This window comes from Leptonychotes weddellii, chromosome 16, assembly GCF_054177405.1.
Source record: "Leptonychotes weddellii isolate Sample4059 chromosome 16, ASM5417740v2, whole genome shotgun sequence".
Lineage (NCBI taxonomy): Eukaryota > Metazoa > Chordata > Mammalia > Carnivora > Phocidae > Leptonychotes > Leptonychotes weddellii.
The window spans coordinates 22093438-22114774 of NC_138384.1; positions in this window are offsets into that span (position 1 = coordinate 22093438).

The window sequence follows — 21337 nt, forward strand, 5'->3', positions numbered from 1 at the left end:
CGATCCCGGGACTCCAGGATCATGACCTGAGCCGAAGGCAGTCGCTTAACCAACTGAGCCACCCAGGCGCCCCTGTGCTGGTTTTTTATGAATGAATGAAGACGTTACCTATCAAATCAAGAAATGAATGACTGACTGTGGTCTTCAGCACTACTAAAGATTTGTTGAATAAGGACATCTTATTCACACTGATTTCTTTGGGTGATAGATAGGGTTGGTGGTAAGTGATAAACATGAAAAGGAAAGATAATGTGCTTAACTTCTGGATAAATGAGAACAGCAACCATTTAGCACCCATTGTGCGGAGCCATTCCGCATATACCGTTACTATGCTTCGTCATCCCTTGGTTGCAAGCCATTCTCTGATTTTTCAGATGAAAAAACTGAGATACAGAGATATGGAATAGCTTGCCTCAGACCACGCAGTTTGATGGAGACAGTTATCTAGTCAAGCTTTAATAGAGTCCGAGGGCTTTGTGTATTTCTTCTAAGATACATCAGAGCCAACGCACTTGACAGTGTGGTACCTGGACAGAGGCAGACAAGCCAAGTGGAATCAACTTGTACGTCTCCTTGAGAAATGATCAAAGTACTCAGGAAAGGGGCAGGGCTTGAACTTCTAAGGTGACCACCATGTAATAACTTGGCTGTTCTAGTCTTGGTAGTGAAGAAATAATGTCAAAAATAAGAATCAAATTCATTTTTTTTTTTTAAAGATTTTATTTATTTGAGAGAGAGAGAATGAGAGAGAGCACATGAGAGGGGGGAGGGTCAGAGGGAGAAGCAGACTCCCTGCCGAGCAGGGAGCCCGATGCGGGACTCGATCCAGGGACTCCAGGATCATGAACTGAGCCGAAGGCAGTCGCTTAACCAACTGAGCCACCCAGGCGCCCAAGAATCAAATTCATTCTTAAAGTCACTGAAAGCTCTCAAAGTTCAATGCAAAAGCCCTGTTTTTGGCTTCAGGGTCAGCAATTCACAGGGGAGGAATGTCTGTCTCCATGGCTCCCTTTCACTATTTCTCTGCCTCATTCACTTGTCCCCTTAAAGAAAGAAAGGAGGTCATTGTTCTGGGGAAGATCTAAAAATTCTGTTCTTGCATTTATTGTACTTAAATCTCAATAGTTCTTACTAGTGTTTACAGATCTTTAATCCTCAAGAGATCTGGCAAAGTCTGTTTTTCCTTTTGCAGTGAAACAAAGGATAAAAAAGTAAGCTGATAATGGCAACAAGTTGAAGAAAACCATTTCTCCTTAACCAAGTTTTAAAAAAATAAATGTTAGATAACTTCTCCAATACTGTACTTAAGGTCCACATGCCTTTGTAGAGTGCTGAGTCCCTTCCTCTGATGGGCACTGCGTCTGTGGGTGGGCTGAAAAGACAGCCATGGTTGGGTTCTCTCCATGACTACAACCTTGATCAAAGGGCACTCTTGTTCCAGTTGTGCTCATTCCCCATCAAGACATAAGCAGCCTTCTTATTCTTCTTGTTCTTGTGTTCTATAATACTCAAGGCACTGAGTGCAAGAATGTATCAGAACTCTGTGCTATCTACTTACAAGAGGGATGACAATTAATCCCCGCCCTCAAAAAAAAAAAAAAAGTCAAAGTTATTTAAAAGTGATCATGTTGGGGCACCTGGTGTCTCAGTCTGTTAAGTGTCTGACTTCAGCTGAGGTCATGATCTCAGGGTCCTGGGACAGAGCTCCATGTTAGGCTCCGCTCAGTGGGGACCCTGCTTATCCCTCTCCCTCTCCTTCACCCCTCCGCTCTGCTTGTCCTCTCCCTCACTCAAATAAAATCTTAAAAAAAAAAAAAAAAGTGATGTCAAACTTATACATGACTAAGAGATGGGAACATCAGTTACTATTAAAAGGTAATCACAGCAGTAGGAGTAATAGAAGTAGTGATAGATTGTATTTGTTAAGTGCTTAGGCTGCAATGTTATATGCATTTGGTTATTTAATGCTCCGCCTATGAAGGAAATAGCTGACTTGTGCTGGCCAAGAAAACATGTCTTCCAGACTTCCACCTGCAGGTAGCTCCATCTACTGCACTTTCCAATTCATTGTCATCTTTGTGTCAAGGCCATACCTGCTGTGTGCTGCCCCCTGTCAACAACTGACTGCATGAGGAATGCTAAGGAGGACCTATCTCTGGGAGACATGAGACCCCTCTGATGACCGGCTTTGGCTTGAAGACTCCCTCATGGCTTTGGTGAAACTTTCTTAGATGGCATGTCCATCTATAATGCTTCAATCTTAACTCTCTCATTTCCTCACGTGTGCATCACATCGTATGGCCTGCCGATCTTTTTTCCCTCCTTCCCTGTGTTTCCTCACATAGTCATTTGCTGGCATAAAATACTTGCCCATTTTATCCAATCTTGGCTTATGTTTCTCAGAAGACCTGGACTAACACATCATTTTTCTTATGTTATTACAGAGCAAGAACGAGAAGAGAGACACTGTGTTTCAATAATGCTCACCCAAGGCCACATATCCATTAAGTTACAGGAATGGTATTTACTCATAGATTTCTGATTTAAGCACTCATGTTAGTCACCACTCTGCAACCTGGGACAATTATAGTGGGAAGGGAAGCAGACAGGAGCACTATTCAAATCCTGTGTCAGCTAATCATGAGCTGGATCAGGAGTAGGAAAGAACCTTATGCTTGATTTAAAAAAAAAAAAAATGTGGCTTTCATCCTACAATGGCTCCAAAACTTGGGGTTACTTGTGATCCCTGTCTTTGCAAGTAAATCCTTCAATTTTGTGCATATTTTCACAATAAAATCTGCGTCTATTTTCATTCCCATATTTGTATATCCCTTCTTTGGGAATAATACACTGAAAATGACTGAAACAGAGTACATATACAGCAAAGTACACACTTTGTTATAACACTGATTAAAAACCAAAATTAATGTTTTGTAAGTCTAGCAAACCATCTTTGCCTCATGCCACCAAATGATTTTTATTGTGTATTAAGGAGCTAGTTGAGAGGGATTATTTGTATGTGGGATAAGTCAAATGTAGAACCCTTTGAGTCAGCCACCTGCCATCATACTTAAGGTATTTTATATCTATTTTCTAAATGTCTATGTTTAAACTTAATATGAACTCAAATGAAAATGGGCCCATCCTGCTTAGCCTAACCCCAGATAATTAAATTTTCACCATTTTTTACCAGAACTAACTCTCATCCTTCCTGTCTGTCTTCCTTCCTTCTCCCTTCTTTCCTTCCTCCCTCCTTCGCATTTTCTCTCTCTGTCATGCATATTATAGTCCTTTACATGGGCATGTATACAGGCAGTAACCAAAATATCTCAAAATAAAGTCATCGATAATTTAGCATTTATTAATCGATTTTATTTATTTGAGAGAGAGACAGCACAAACAGGGGGAGGGGCAGGAGAGAGAGGGAGAAGCAGACTCCCCGCCGAGTAGGGAGCCCGATGCGGGACTCGATCCCGGGACTCCAGGATCATGACCTGAGCCAAAGGCAGAAGCTTAACCCACTGAGCCACCCAAGCACCTGATAATTTGGCATTTTAATATGTAATAGATTTCTGCTAGTATTTTTGGTTTACCAGGTTGGAAACTCTAAAAATACCCACTGTGTTTTATAACTCTTCAGTTTTTCCCTGCAAATGAGACAAAGAAATACATTAGCACAGTTAGGCAACATGGAATTTATCACTTTCATTTATCTCCCAATGCTTTCTATGGAAAATACCTCAGGGGAAAAAAAAAAGGAAAAAAGAAAAACACCTCAGAAGATATAGTTCAGCACAACGATAACACAGCAATGATAAAACCACTCCTGTGTTGAAAGGTTACCCAAATCGTAGAATGTTATTCAATACTCTGTGAGAACTATAATCTAAAGAGATTAAAAAAAAAAAAAAAAAAAGTATTTCATCTTTAAGGTCAAGATGTATAAAATTTCCAAGCTTACTCTTTCCTTTTGAGAGTCAAGAGGTTAGGTGATTTAGTCATACTTTATCTCACTAATTAAGCCCAAATGCCCTAAACTTCTCTCCATACTACCTTCCATTCTTCCTCTCTCTTTAGAGCTAAGCCTGATATTTATCCAGATCTCTTTGTAAAATCCTATCTCACTTGGTTCCATTAATTATGTTCAGATGACTCTTCATTCCACTCTAAGCATACTGAGGGGAAGGCCATTTTGGAGCAAGCAAGATCTTTTGATCTATTTGGAGTCATTTGTACATTTCACCTTTCTGGTGACCCTACCCACATCTCATGTGCACCTTCCCTTTTGTCGTTGACAAAATCTTTACTATCATTTATTTGGAAAGAATAAATATGTTCACTGACCTGTCTGAACTGTCAGATATTGCTTCTAACACTCATAAAGATCTATGTTAGTATATTGATGGGAGTGAAAAATAAAAGATACTGTATGGTGGCTTGCTAGATATTTTCAAAGATTAAAAGAGTCAGAGAAAGAAAAAAAAACAGCTTTACTCCCCTGCAGTTCCCTTCTTACACATTCTATAACCCTTAATGAGAAGAAAGATGCAACGTTGTTTTGTATACTGTATTTGTTTGTATACTGTTTACCACATAAACTTGGTGTAATACAGGAGAGGGTCTGCTGGCCTCATCCAGAAAGTCATTTTTGTTTAAAGTCAAATATCCCCCAAATTAAAAAAACAAAATAAAATATAGTAAAATGTATGTTTAATGAGTCAATTTGGAGACAAAAGTACAAGACTATTTTGCAACATGTTTTATTTATATGGGAAGTTTCTCTCCTCTGTATTCTCATTGTATAATTTGCATTGTAAAAGCGTTATATGAAGTGGGCACACTTTAAACATACACTAATTGGATCATATAAGTGAACAGTCTTGGTACTGATATGTTTTAGTCAAAGAGGTGTTTTGGGAATAACCTGAGTGGCTTTAGTTTCTTGCAGCTCAAGTGATGGTGGTAGTTACGGTCTTCCTCTAAACATACAGAATTAAGGATGGTTAGAACTCGAGACTGGAGTTAAGAACAAACTGTTCTAAAACCAGCCTAATTATCTCAAATGAATTGCATGCACTCTTCTCTCTCACTGATGCTTCCTCTTTTTTCTTCCTTCTCTTGCTCTTGCTTTAACTTCAGTCTTTCCTGGCTTCTCCTATTTTCAGACAGCCCAACATAAACTCTGGTGGCAAAAAGACCTATGAGAGACACTGCCCACTGTGAACTGGCTCTCGGTATTAGCCAGCCAACTGTACAGCAAAGGATGGAAATCATGTGATATCAATATATTCACCTTATCTGCTTCTTTTAACATGGGCTATGATTCATCAGAATTCCCACAAAAAGGGCAATAAAGAGAGGAACTGTTGAACAAAAATCAATCTCATATAAAGTCCCTTCACATGGGAATTTGTCAATTCTAATACCCTATTTTTCATGTTTTTTCATTTAAAATAATAACATAACAAAATCTAACAAACAAAATTTCCTACCTTATTCAATGCTTTCAGAAATGGAACACTCATCTTACTTTTAAACTTTTACAAATCATCCCCTGGTATTTTCTTTCCCTCCCACTTATTCCTCACCCTCAATCTGCCTGCATCTATCCATCTTTTTCTTAAATAGTACAATAGGGTAGGAAATATTAAACTGTCATATGAAGTCATATGAATAAATTGTCATAGAAGCTTTATGAGGTAGAACTACTTTCATAGATTACTGTTTTAAATAATGTATGGGTAGTTTAAAACCTAAAATCCATTTTAAAATATTTTATAAATTATACAACTGTTTTCACTCAACTGAGTTTTATAAAATGTAAAGACAAAATAATAATATATAACGAAAATAAACCACCACCATCTGCTGGAAGAAGTTTCTTATTAAATCACAAAAAGTGCAATTTGCACAATACCGTCCCCCAGGAAGATAGTCAATTTTAGCACTAAGGGGTCAAAACGAACCAAAAATATCAATTCCTTGTATGCCAGTGGTCTGCGGACCAGAGAGTTTTAAGAGACCTAAAGTTCTCTACGATGTATTTCCCAAATATAATGGAAAGATAAACAACCAGGAAATCAAAGCATGAACACAAGCCAAGATCTCAGAGGTCTGAAGGAAGATGGATCAGAATGCAAAGAGGGGGACCAAAAAAAAAAGAGAAAGAAAAGAAAAACATGAGGTAGGATACCACTTTCCATTTATTAAAACTGGTACATTACATGGTATTAATCTCATTTAGTCTTCAAAACCCTCTATGTAGATATAATTATGGTTCTTCCTAAAATATCTAATTTAAAACATGAACAACCTAAAATTTAAGGCCACATACCTAGTGATGTAGAGAAATTCCATCTCCTTTAAGTTGGAGAATACAGTTAGATATTTGTGTTATCTTATATACATCCTGCTCTTGGTAAGTGTTCAATAAACAATTATTAAGTTATGGGCTAATCTTATGACAGAAATTGTGGTGTAAGTTTTATATGTATTATCTCATGTAAACATTCACCTAGATGTGATTATGATCCTCTTTTTATTTTTTTATTTTTATTTTTTTTAAAGATTTTATTTATTTATTTGAGACAGAGAGAATGAGAGACAGAGAGCATGAGAGGGAGGAGGGTCAGAGGGAGAAGCAGACTCCCTGCCGAGCAGGGAGCCCAATGCGGGTCTCGATCCAGGGACTCCAGGATCATGACCTGAGCCGAAGGCAGTCGCTTAACCAATTGAGCCACCCAGGCGCCCGATCCTCTTTTTAAAGAATATAAAACTGAGTTTATAAAGGTTAAACATATTATTCAAGGCCGCACAGTAAGCAAATAGGAGAGGTAGAATTGTAATTCAAACAATCTGATGCCAAAACTCGTGGTATTAACCATTATACTATATTATCTCCTGAAAGCCTTCCAATTCCATGGTCTTTAAGCACCGACCAAAAGAAATACAATGTGAGCCACATAGGCAATTTTAAGTTTTCTAGAAACTACATTAAAAGGGTAAACTGCGAGGTAAAATTAATTTTAATAATATATGTAACATATCTAAAGTAGTATTATTTCTGTAATCAATATAAAATATTAATGAGCTATGAATTCTTTTTTGGACCATTTTTGAGATCTGAAGTATCTTTTATACTTGGATCCCATCTCAATTGGGATTAGCCACATGTGCAATGATCAGTAGCCACCTGTGATCACTGACTGCCGTATTGGAAACTGTAGCTCTAGGCTTAGTATGTGTATGTGTATTTTAGGCATGAGTCAGTCCTTTCCTCAAATAAAAACTTTAAAATTCCAGGATTTCATAATCACTTATATTTTTACAAGCATGTAAGGCAACCAGAGTCAGTAAGTTTTCTGTTCTGTTTTCCTGAGCATGAGTGGTTTTCTATGTGTAAAATCCTGTAAACGTTACCTTGATGCCCATTTCTGCAGTGTCTCAGCACACAAGGTACCTTCAGAGTGACAGCTTTTCTCTGTGAGCCCCATATAAGATAAAGGCTGGATGAAGTTTGAGACCTGATGATGAACTTCAATAAGAATCATTCTCCCTGTGACACCCTATCAAGCCAACTGCAAGTTTTCTGTTTTAAAATGAGTCGGGGTGCCTGGGTGGCTCAGTCGTTAAGCGTCTGCCTTCAGCTCAGGTCATGATCCCAGGGTCCTGGGATCGAGCCCCACATCGGGCTCTCTGCTCAGCGGGAAGCCTGCTTCTGCCTCTCCCACTCCCCCTGCTTGTGTTCCCTCTCTCGCTGTGTCTCTGTCAAATAAATAAATAAAATCTTAAAAAATAAATAAAAATAAAATAAAATGACTTGTTTTTAAGAGGACATTTACTAAAATTTATAAAATGAAGACATTAGGGGATACTGGATGAAGGCTATAAGAAACATTGCACTGTCTTTGCAAAAAGTGAACCTTTTATTTTTGAAGAAAGAACATACCTAATTTCTCTTTAAGAGAAAAATGACTACTTCAGAATGATAAAAGGTATTTGCCAAAATGGGCTAAGCAGGCAAATAAATAGAAACTGAGAAAATTATTTAAATTATTAATAGTGATTTTAAAAACCTGAATTATATGCCTATCTCAAATCTTTTTTATATAAATTACTAAATAATGAAATATTTTTCATTACTAATAAATTTTAAAGAAGTGGAGTTTTGTTTTGTTTTAAATTAAGTACTGTTTATGGGAGTACAGTTCCTCTAGATGGGGACTATAAGCACGGAACATAGAGGTTTTTAAACCACATATAGGTTTCTTATACATCTCATGCATAGCCTGAGTAGCTGGGAGGCTTTTGTTTTGTTTACTTTCTTCACTAATACTTGGTTACTAAGTCTTTTTTCTTAACAGCTATGTACCATACCAGGTAATGGACTTAAAATGGTCAAGATAGAGACATATACTTTATTCTGATGGTTTTGGAATCTAGATAGGGGGAGAAAAAAAAAAAAAACAACCTTTAAAATCATTAGACAAATTGCTACAGAAAAAGGACTTCAAATGATTACATAATTACAAACTCAGATAAGTGTTTTGAAGGGAAAATAATGCATTTTAAGAAGAGTTTATAACAATAAAATCCAACCAAGAATAAAGAACCCAGAAAAATATCCCCATAGAACTGACATTTGAGCAGACATGAATAATGAATACATAGGAATTAACTAGGCAATTGAGAAAAGGATAAGAGAGATAAGAGAGAAGCAATTCCAAGCAGAAGCGAGAGACCTGAGTAAAAGAGTACTGGGATTGAAGATATTTAAAAATGTGAAAGGAGAGGGCGCCTGGGTGGCTCAGTCGTTAAGCGTCTGCCTTTGGCTCAGGTCATGATCCCAGGGTCCAGGGATCGAGTCCCACATCGGGCTCCCTGCTCAGCAGGAAGCCTGCTTCTTCCTCTCCCACTCCCCTTGCTTGTGTTCCTGCTCTCGCTATCTCTCTCTGTGTCAAATAAATAAATAAAATCTTTAAAAAAAAAAAAATGTGAAAGGAGAAAGTGGAAAATGATGTGACATTAAGGCTGGAGAGGAAGAGGAGGTCAGACCACCCAAGGAGGGCCTTGAAGAATATTAGTATTTTTAACTTTATTGTAACACCAATAAATAAAGGGTTTTTTCTTTTCTCTTTTGTTAATATGAAGTGCATTGATCATCTGTCCTAAAAAAAATGACTTTAATTAAAAATTGATTGATTAAATGCATATCCTTATACAGTTGAGGCAAGGGTTCATTCATGTATTCACCTACTTACCTTATGTAGCAAAGACTAGAATGAAAAGACATGATGCTGAAAGCTGGGGATGTAGGGTTAAAGAAGACAAAGAACTGGGGTTAACTGAACTGACCTGCAGAAAGGGGTCCTCTGCTCACTTTGAACACTGTGCAATTTAGAAAACAAGACACATTATGTTGCCATAATAGACAGGTCCCAAGAATTTCTTAAAAGGCAGTTAGCTTTCTCTTCCCTCCAAAATGAGGACAAAGGCCCTTTATGATGCACAGGAGGTAAATTTTTCCCAGTGGTCCCTGTTTAAAAATATATATATTCTTAAAGAATTACTACATTTATATGCCTTCAATGTTGGGTACTGTGCTATATGCTTTAAACATTGGGTTTTAATACAAGCCAATCTGCACAGAGAATTGGCCATTACATCAAGTAAAGCAGTAATAGGTTCTAATATATGACTCTGGCTCAATGATACTAATTGCACCAGTTCCACCCAGAATTAAAAAATAAAAATAGGGGCACCTGGGTGGCTCAGTTGGTTAAGCGACTGCCTTCGGCTCAGGTCATGATCCTGGAGTCCCGGGATCAAGTCCCACATCGGGCTCCCCGCTCAGCAGGGAGTCTGCTTCTCCCTCTGACCCTCCCCCTCTCATGCGCTCTGTCTCCCATTCTCTCTCTCAGATAAATAAATAAAACCTTTAAAAAAAAAAATAAAATAAATAAAATAAAAATAAAAATAAAATCTTCCCACAGTTTAAAGTCACAGCAAATTTTTGTATTTTAGCTAAAATATTACTGAAATGATTATGCAGTCTCCATTGTTGCTTTCCTAGATGGAATTTGGAACAACTGCAAGCCAGTAATGGTGACAGCAGGCGTATGAGATGGTTTAAGCACAAAAGTCTATCTGTCAGATGTTAACTTGGACTTCCTCGGTGATGTTCGGAAAATTTAAGTCATATTCACCCAGACAGACAATTAAGGGGCATCCATTTCGTTACAAAACGCATTGGGATATTCAATGGCAAGCAAGACCACTTACTGTATTCCAGAAAGACAGTGATAAAGAAGAAAATTTTCACTGAGTCAACCAAGGAAAATGTCAGAAGGGTGAAACATTTTAGCAAATTCCTGAAGAATGACTACGAATTTGAAATGAGTTCAGGCAATTGCAGTGGTAAAACACAAGAAGGTGTTTCAGCCTCGGCAAAGAGCATGGGGGAAGCGTGAACACGTGAAAGGACAAGACTTGCTCTCTACTCAAATTCAAGAATTATGTGCTACACCTCCATTAAATGAAACATCAAGTTTTCCAGAAACATGTACCTTTTCTATGGAACGCGTACAATTACAGTATGCTTTGGGAAGTAATGGAGAGCGAAAATCACTCTGGAAGGTTCTAAATGGAGATACTTCTATTGAAACTAGGAGACATGTCCTAGTTGAGCTGTCCAGCAAAGGGAAGGCAGCTTCTAGAGATTTCAGATACTGAAGACAGTCAAGAAAAGTTGGGCCCAATGCCTACAAGGAAATATTTGTATGTAGAAAGAATTAAAGAATCCATCCCAAATGGAGAATCTGTTATATTTTAATTTTTAAAGGAATCTTTTTTCTAATCGAGAGAGATCGATTCGTAAAATACTGTGTTAGTTTTAAATATAATTTTTTCTGTTGCTTATATTTTTAATAATCTCCACAATCCAAAGTGAGTGGGAGGCCAGCTGAAGAAGAGAGGTTCTAGAAATAGATACCTGAGTTGCAACCCACTGTGAAAAGCCTTGAAAATGATACAGAGTTTTAGAAGCATGCTGCCATATCCCATCATTAAAAGAATAGTGCAGATCTGGTGAAATAGAGACAAATTATTTTTTGAAAGTCAGTAATGCACTAAAGGAGTTAATCTGATTTATTTTAGCTCAAATTGCTCAAAAATATAGTGGCCACAATGGCGAATGGTATTTTTCCATGAGGCTTAATAATTTTAAATTGGAAAATACATAATTTTAGATGCTATGACAATTTATTGGTAATTACATAAAACACTGAAACATCCATTACACAGTTAAAATTTAGTCAATAAAATAAATTTCACTATGCTAACTCTTGAATGGGGAAACATCATTATTTAAAAAATGTGTTGTTTCTACATAAACATTAGAGCAAACATTATGAAAGTCGTAGGACTTTATTTTCTTACCTGAGAGATAATAATTGGGCTTTGGTAAATGAATCAACTGTACTGAGCATAACCAAAATAACTTTAATTATTTTATAAAATAACAACCTATGGAAGAGCAGAAAGTATACATACAGAAGGACAAATTGTGAGGAGCATCTATGTGAGGCTAAAGAATTTGGACTCACATAATTCACATACTACATTGTTCTAGTGAATGCTTCATTTTATGACATTACTAGGTGTTACCTTGTTTTATAAGGGGAAATGCGTTCCATACTTAAAACTATTTTGAGAACCTTTATGGGAGAAAAGAAACCTCACAGAACAGGCATCTTCACTCCAAGACTTGGTAAAGTCAGTAGGCAGTTAATATGTATCACGAATCAACAAAGGAGAGCCTGGGATATAAGACATAGCATTTCTCAAACCTGTTTGAGCCCACACCACCTTCTTATTTCATTATTAGTACTACTATAATTTTGTATAACAATTATCAGTCTCCCTTTTAATAACTGGTATTTTCAGAACCCAATGTGGGAAATGTTTGAGAGACAGATACACCAAAATAACACTGATCTATACCAGTACGGTACCCAGTTTACACTATTTCCTACTGATAGAAGTTACCAGAGATAATTGAACCATTCTGACTCTAAAATTCCATATATTCCTAAATTCTTCTCAGTTCTATCTTTTCATCCTTCCTGGAGTTTGTCACTCTCAGTTCCCATATTTAATCACAAAACTAAATTGAACATTTATCCACAAACAGTAATTGCTTTTATTATTTTTTTTATTTTTTAAAGATTTTATTTATTTGACAGAGAGAGAGAGAGCGAGAGCAGGAACACAAGCAGGGGGAGTGGAAGAGGGAAAAGCAGGCTTCCCATGGAGCAGGGAGCCTGATGTGGGGCTCGATCCCAGGACCCTGGGCTCATGAACGCAGCCGCTTAAACACTGAGCCACCCAGGCGCCCCAACAATAATTGCTTTTAAAAAGAGATCTAGGAAATTGGTTATCCGTTTGTTATTCTGCAAATCCAAAGGAGACTATACATAAATTAAGTTCAATCCAGTTAAATGCTTCAACATGGTGCATTTCAATTTCTTCCTCTCTCTGCTTGGGATAGTTGTATTTACTTTTAAAGTTTGTTTTTTAAAAAATAGCATGAAATAAAATACAAGAAATCCCTATGATAATTCCTAGCACAGAGTAGGCATTTAAAATTGGTAGCTATAGTAATACTCTATAGAATATTTTTTAAAAACTAGTTGGAAAAAGCCTTCCTACTATTTATTTTTAACAGAGCAAATATTAATGCATTGGGGAAGGGATGTGTGTCAAAAATACTTTCAGTTTAAGTTTGGGGAAGTGTTAGAAATAGCAATGAACTTATGCATGGCTGATGGGTAAAATTAGTTATGTCTGTGTAATTAGGTTGAGAAAGCTGGTATCTATCAAAATATTTCCTCCCATGTCAGCTGAGCATACTGCTACTTTTTTGAAAACATACACAGTATATCTGCCATGGAAATTAGCATATTTCATTATCTAAAAGAAATAAGGCCAGTTAGAATGTTATAAAGGTATGGGCGCCTGGGTGGCTCAGTCGGTTGAGTGACTGCCTTCGGCTCAGGTCATGATCCTGGAGTCCCGGGATCGAGTCCCGCATCGGGCTCCCTGCTCGGCGGGGAGTCTGCTTCTCCCTCTGACCCTCCCCCCTCTCATGCTCTATCTCATTCTCTCTCTCAAATGAATAAATAAAATCTTTAAGGGCGCCTGGGTGGCTCAGTTGGTTAAGCGACTGCCTTCGGCTCAGGTCATGATCCTGGAGTCCCTGGATCGAGTCCCGCATCGGGCTCCCAGCTCAGCAGGGAGTCTGCTTCTCCCTCTGACCCTCCTCCCTCTCATGCTCTCTGTCTCTCATTCTCTCTCTCTCTCAAATAAATAAATAAAATCTTTAAAAAAAAAAAAAAAAGAATGTTATAAAGGTAATCCGGCATTAACCGTAAAATACAAGTTCCAAAACGCTTGTCCACTTTATTTTTGCCATGCTTTCATCACTGTTTGAATGTGTGACTTAAATAAGTGAATGGGTAGAAAGAACTTCTGTTTTGTGGAAACTAACAAAGTGAATAAATATTAGGAGGAAAGTAAAACGAAGAAAGAGATAGGAGAGAAAAAAGAAAATCATCCAGGTCAGGGGTCAGAGGTAAAATGAGTCATGATAAGGTGAATACTGGAGGTCATTTGGAACACACTTTGATTTGCCAGATGAATAACTGATAACCAGGAAGTGATGCAAATGAACAAGCTTACACAGTAGGCTCTGATAACTGCAATATGATGGTTAAAAGGCAGTGTTTGTTCAGGGCTCTGAGTACCCAACAGTCTTGGGTCTTTTCATTGTTTCACATTCCTTAAGTCTTTTACAATGTATTTTCTTCTTAATGTGACCATAATGGTTTCTCTTCTCCTTCTTTGTTTTAGATTTCTCCATAACACATAACCACATGGCTTACTATTTTTTTCTTATTTTTTTAAAGCTTTTATTTATTTACTTGAGAGAGAAAGAGCATGAGCAGGGGGAGGGGCAGAGGGAGAAGTAGACTCCCTGCCGAACAGGGAGCCTGATGCAGGGCTAGATGCCAGGACTCGATCCTAGGGCTCTGGGATTATGACTTGAGCCAAACGCAGATTCTCAACCGAGTGAGCCACCCAGGTGCCCCCCCACACTTTTTTTTTCTTATTTTAATTGCCCATCTTTCCTCACCAGAATATAAACTCCATAAAAATTGTATTTTTTACTGTAATATCCTCATAGCCTAAAATAACGTATGGCAAATCTTAAGAGCCCAATCAATATTTGTTGAGTGAATAAATAAAGTGCAAAGAATGAGACTAAGAAGGATTTGATCTAACTAGTATAAATACTAAGGTATTTTACCAGCTGCATAACATTAGGTGAGTTACCACCTCCTAGCATCTTGTCTTTTCTGTAAAATCTGACTGATGCCACATGCCACAAAGATTGTTATAAAGAAAAAAAGAGAGCCCCATTTACCAGTCAGATTGTTTAAATTAAGCAAGAAAATCAAGGGATGATGCAGCAAGACTATCTCTGAAATGCTTTTTTTACTAAGCTCTATAAAGTTCTTTTTCATTTGATTTTTATCAAAACGAAGAAAAAAATGTAAGAGGTATATAGTGTCTCATTTGTCAGCTGAAGAAATGGGAGGGGGGCCAAAAAAAATGAAAACTTACCCTCGAACAATGAAGATAAAAGATTTGGAGTAAAGATAGGACTTCATGTATTCCTGACTCAATGTCCATGTTTTTAAACCACTCTGCTATACAGGGAACATTTTCTTGTCAAGTATAATCAAAGATAAAAGCAAAGACAGAGTGGCAGGATGATCGTGGTTGGGAAATGATCATCATGAGTCTGATGAGGTTCTGTCTGTATTCCAGGACCACATATAACAGGATATGACAGGAAGCATCAGAGCATGCTGATGCTTTTGAACTGCTCTACTCTCCTGGCCTCCAACCTGTAATCCTACTTAGCTTCTAGTTCATTCTTTTCCTAATCATTTCCTATATCCTATTTCCATCTTTAATTAATCTTCAATCTTCATCCCTGTGCTGGAAAAACTTTTAACACCCACGTACAACAATGTAATTCTAACCCCATCAATCCTGCTTCCAGCCTGCTAGAGCACTATGTGTTTATCATGTGTCTAGGAGTGCGGAAGGTGCTTTCTTCTTGACTGCTAAAATGAACAAAAATTCAAGGGACTCAGAAAAATGAGGAAGATATTTTGGGGGTAATGCAAGGTTAAATATCCCTGGTATCTTGTTATATATAGGAAAATCTGCAGCAATATGCAAATTTAACAGTATACAAGGATATATTTTTTCCCAAAATTATTAGAGGAGTCTAACCAAACATACATTAATTTTTCACTATATCCTAGTCATTGGGTACATAATCTCAAGCTTGGGTAGACAAGCAAGAATTTCATGATTTCTAAAAATAACACAGGGAAATACAAATTGCTAATAAAACAAAGCAGTCACTCCACTCCATCCCTGCCCATAGATTTCCTTTCTTCAAGTCCAGATGCAGCATTAGAATCCTTCATATCATGGTGCTCCTAGAAGCAGCTACCTTACAATCAAATTGTTATAGAAGATGAAATCTACATAGGTTGTTGAATTATAAGAATACAGTAATGGGGACTAATTTAAATCACTGAATTTGTAGTAATTGAAAAAAAAAACCTGCCGATATTTTCCATTCTCTTCAATGGAAAAAAAAAATCCTTCTATAAATAAACAACAGGTATAAGGGTACAGAGGATTAGCATGCAATGGACATATATATTGGTAACACTGTCGAGCTAGTGGCTAAAAAAAAAAAAAATTTTCCCCATAACTGGATATACTATGTTTAAACATCCCTAGATTTTGTAGACACTTATGGTACCCTAAGTTATATACCTGGGACCTCATCATTAAAATATCCTGTAGCCAGTTTCCTATCATCAATACCTATTTCTCTTTGCTGGAAGACTATCTGAATCATGGCAGGCAGAAGTTCAAAAGTGCTGCTAAATTAACACTCCTTAGTGGTGGACAATGACACCAATGAGTTCCTCTATAAATATTTTATTTCCTTCACCCCTCAGTTATGGTAACTTTGAGTTATGTATTTAATACTGTTTCCCAGAGTTTCCCCACAGCATTATCAGTCACAGGCAGTGTTAGGTAGCTTGATAATAAACCCTCTTCTGTTTGCCTTGGCTTCTCTTTGTCATCATCCACTCCCCCTTCAATGTTTCCTGAAACTATCTCCCAAATAAAGTACTTGCATTTGATTTTCTGTAACTGACTAGTCAGTCTCAGGGGAACCTAAACTAAGTTTTAACCCTCCCTTTGCATTACCCTCATCATGACCCACACATGCACACAAACACACACATAATCTATCAGATCCACACAATTCTACCTCAAAATGAACTCTTAGAAGTCTCACTTCATCTCCATATCCCCTACCATGTTTCAGCGTATACCCTCATATCCACTACGGATTAACTTAATAAAACCAAGTTTATCATGTCACCTGTCTGCTTAGAATTTTTAACTCCCTGTTGCCTATAAAATGAATCCTAATTATGCCTGGTATAAGACATTCATCATCTATAATCTGGCCCTGACTAGGATGGCCAGCTTCACCTTCTATGAATACTTCTATCACATGGACTAACTATGCCTTGTGCATGCCAGAAATTTTCAGGATTTACTGCCATTACTTCTCTCCACAAAGAATTCATCGCCTCTCTACCTTTCCTGGAAACTCCAAGGATTTCTTCAAAACTTGTCTCCAACTTCCTCACATTGGTGTTGATAGGCACTTAGTGTTCTATGTTCCCAAAGCATTCTCTTCACACGCTTATAATTGCATTTGCTGCATTGCAAGGCCATTTACAAGTTTCTGAGTTTATCTGGTTCACTAGATTGTCATCTTTTGTTGGGCAGCGACCATATCCTATTGATTTTGGAATCCCCTGCAACAGTACTATCTCATCACAGAGGCGATTATCAAAGAATGCAAAACATGCAGCATGAGTTTTGTTTCCCTAATGCCTTTATAACCAAACATTCCTTAATAAAAAACTTTTGTGAGCATTATAAATATATATAATAGAATCTATAAGATGCATCTAACATCGGTGGCCATTTCACTTACATTTTATCTAGAGAGTAAAGAAAGAGCCTTCTGAACTTTTTTCTTTTCCTTTTCTTTTTTTTAAAATAAAGGATCATCTCCAGTTTAAAAGATCCACCCTCCTACATAGACCCTTAGAGAAAGGTAGACACACCTAAATGCAGTTTAACCTACTTCACAACCTGCAGCCAGCCCTGCCTAAAAGTACCACCAAATGGGAAAGAATTTGACTTAAATCAGTATGAAATCAGGATATAAATCAGTGCTTTCGTGTTTAACTAAATGTTCGTTTGTTAACATATTAGCAACCAACTTTGAGCTATAAAAAGCTGACTTTATAGAACAATTAAGAGTTTTAGTGTAGAGAAGAGTGTGAACACCAAATACCAGAGGATCACAGAACCTACTGACATCAAAATAACCAACAAGATTTCTTAGTAGACTTGTCAGAAAAGGTGAGGGTTATCCAGCTCCCAATTTGCAAAGCCAATTAGGTATTTGTAAATGTGAGATTGGTATAAGATGCTATTCAAAGTTCCCTGTAATGTCTTTGTGTTACATATTTTGTAGAACTGAAATTTGGAATTATGGAAATTTAAAAAGTTCCTTTAGAAAGTTTCAATTCAGTCCAAGTCAAACCTGGTCAAACTGCTGAAACTTCAAAGCTGAGAGATAAACCTAGAGTCATGGCTTGAATTAATGCCATGGACCTCTGTGGAATGGAAATACTGCCTCCTAATTAAAGAGTTCTTACTCATTTTTTTTTTTCCTAGACAGCTGAGATTTTGATTTTAGAAGCTGATTCTGAAGACTTCCTGACCTTTGGCAAAACATTCATTCAGTTTTGCACTCTGAGCTTCCAGGTGAGCTGAAGTGATTATGGAACTTTGAGGTCATCTACAAAGTGGACTGATTGCTCAATGGAGTCTACTTCACACAGTTCCATTTTTTGAGGAATTTCTCCTTGAGTGACCGTATCACTACACCCCAGACCTAGAGGTCTAGGATAACTCCTCAATCATTGCACTCAACATACTTTTAGAAAGCAATACTAACGCCAGAAACCAATTACCCACATTTTCACTCTTTGCTTATAGACAACTTTGTAAATACTATTTCTCTTAAATTAGCAATATTACAGTCAAGTATCAGTATATATTCTGTTTTACACGGTTTTCAGTTCACTCTGTGCACCGTAGACATTTAATGATTGTGTACCGTATTCTAAATCCTAGGATAGAAACATGAATAGCTACACTTCCTGTTATCTAGGGGTTTCACTGCAATGGAGGATAGAACTATACATATGCTAAATGCTATAATAAAGTATATGTATATGCCCTATGAGTGTGTAAGCCACCCTGAGCAGTGTGTGAATGTGAATCCCTGACACTGATTTAAGGAGAATGTCACAATTAAACCAGCTTTAGATAATGAGTTCACAGTTGGAGGACAGTGGGGTTGGTAGGCATGCACAAGGGTAGTAAATTGTAAGCAAGCATAGGATGTTTTCTAAAATGGTTAGTGATTGTATTATAGCTGTGATAAGAAGGTTAAGAGCTGGAATAAAAAGAATCTGCTGCAGTAAGGCAAAGAGTAGAGATTAGTCAACAGTGAAGAGCAGTAAGATGAGAAATACCTGATTATACTGGTGTAAATTTAGATTAATTCAATGCTAGAATGAGGACATGGAATTGGAGTAAGGACACTGGAATGCTCCGAGAGAAAAGGAAAGTTCCTTATAAAAAAAAAAAACAAAACTATAGGAACACGGGCAACCTCTCCCCCTAAAAAATTATAGGAACACAAGGGAGGAAAAGAAGAGGAACAGTTTGAGAGAATTTACAAAAAATTATCTATATGTATCTGAAGATATTCATTTAGGGTAGACAGGAACATAAATATAAACAATACTTACACCAGTTTCTAAAAAATACAGTCACCACGGACCCGCAAAAAGTGGGAGGCCCTTTTAATTTTTTATTTCACTCAACACTCTAGGAACACTTCATATTCATATTCATATTTTATTCTTATTCCGTTGATAAAATAACTTCATCAAGTATGTCCAGTGAAACCAAGATTAAAATCCAGATTCTTCTAACCCCAAAAAAATCACTCTCAAGCCAGCATACTGCCTCCTGTTTTTAAAATAGGTTAATTTAAAAATCAACATGTGATAGTTTTGCCATTGGGTATTTAGTGCTCAAGATAATTAAATTAGCATACCTTTTCTCTCTATATCCAACAACGTACTTCACTTGTCAGGCAGAGTATGTAGATTTTTTAATAGAGCACTACATTTCAGCTAGAAAAGTTTCCTTCTTGACTCAAGCGACCTAGTAATTATCTCCCAATGTCTCCCAAATCCCTGAGCCTAGATATTTCTTTCATGTATTAAGAAAATAACCTAGGTCTCTTCTTACTCTATTTTGACACAATTCAATGAGATGGGAAACAATGCCATACGAATCTAAAGAAATTAAAAGACATCAAAATCAAGCTTCCCAATTTCAAACTCAAAAATGCACCTAGCAATTTGTGATATAAAGTATTACAAACACTTGCAAGAAATGTTTGTGGATGGTGGTATATAATTTCAAATATGGTTTGACAGAAACATGTCGAAAAAATACAATTTTTTGCATTTTTAAGAAAATAGCTGTTTTTTTGTTTTTTCCTCTTCACTGCAGAAATATTTTTCATAGTAGAGAATCAGCCAGCTTAGCCAACCGTATCATTTTTTAAAATATATTCCACTCTTTGAGATACTCCAATTTTATCTCTTTATTTAAAAAGATAACCAGAGAATGCCATATTTAAACACACCTACTTTTTACATTCTCTATTTGCCATCCCATGAATTGTCAGTCAAGATTGTGGTATGATACTAGGTTCTGGGTGACCACAGGGTATATAAGAAAAGGATCTTTATATTTTTGGCACATATTATAATCTAGGATATTGATAATTACATCGTTCAGTGATCCTTAACATGAACATCCCGAGGACAAATTCTTCTTCTGGACAGGAATGTTACTCCCTCCTGGTGAACCCATGAATTTCATTCTTAGTAGAAAATGAAAACATCAAGATTCAATCTTCACTTTAGTTATAACAGATATCCGTTTCTATTACATACCCTGGCATCTTAAATCTCTCACCGATTTTTATAATTATTTTCCTTTTCAACTCTCTATGTATTATTATTCAGAAGCCACATGATTTTGTCTCATATTCTCTCAATTATCAACTATAAACTCTCAAGCCCTTTGGGAAACAAAATAAGTATTTTGCTTCAATTTATAATAGGCTAAGAAAAGTAAAGTGGGCTTTATAAAATTTAGCCTGTGTTCATATTTCCTTTTATATTTATAATCCAATAGATACGTGTAAACCCTCGTCTTAAAGATAGGAGACAATGTTTCAGAAAGTGTCAGTTAGCTCTTTGTCTCTGAGGTTTTGCTGTGGTTATCAGGCTATCCAGGTTTTTGTTTTTTTTTTAACATGGAATCTAGAATGTTTGTTTTTTCGATCTAAGATTATATTTGTCCTATTGCCTCTCCTATGTCACCTTTTCGCTTTAGATAAGGACCTACAAGAAAATTTAAGATTATGTAGGGGAGAAAAATATAATTTTTGCTTTATCCTTTTAGGTTCTTGGTTGAGACACCCCTGTAATAAAAGAAAGACTAGGAGGAGAAAAGCAAACCAAAGTTGCATCACATGTATGCCTCCTGTGAACATGAGAGATACCTAGGAAATGTGCATAACTCCCTGAAATGGCCCCAGCCATCACCTAAAATACCATCTCCAGCTAAAGACAAAAGATGTTGAGGGAAGGGTGGAAGCCAGTTATGGCAGCTTACCAGGACAGTCAGAAGAAACAAGGTAAGATTGTTAGGAAGATTTCAGTGGCTACCTTCTCCAATGATAAAAGAGTTTCTATGATTAAGTCACCCTCCTCTTTCAGGTACACAGAGGGAGACATTCTTACAAATGAAGATTTCCTTTATAAGTATCCTTTACAAGTGGTAACTTCTACTCAGTTTTCCGAGCTTCTCCTGGATCTGCTATTTATTATTATTATTATTATTATTATTATTATTATTATTATTATGTTCAGTTACCCTGCATATAGTTACATCATAAGTTTTTGTTGTAATGTTCAACGATTCATTAGTTGAA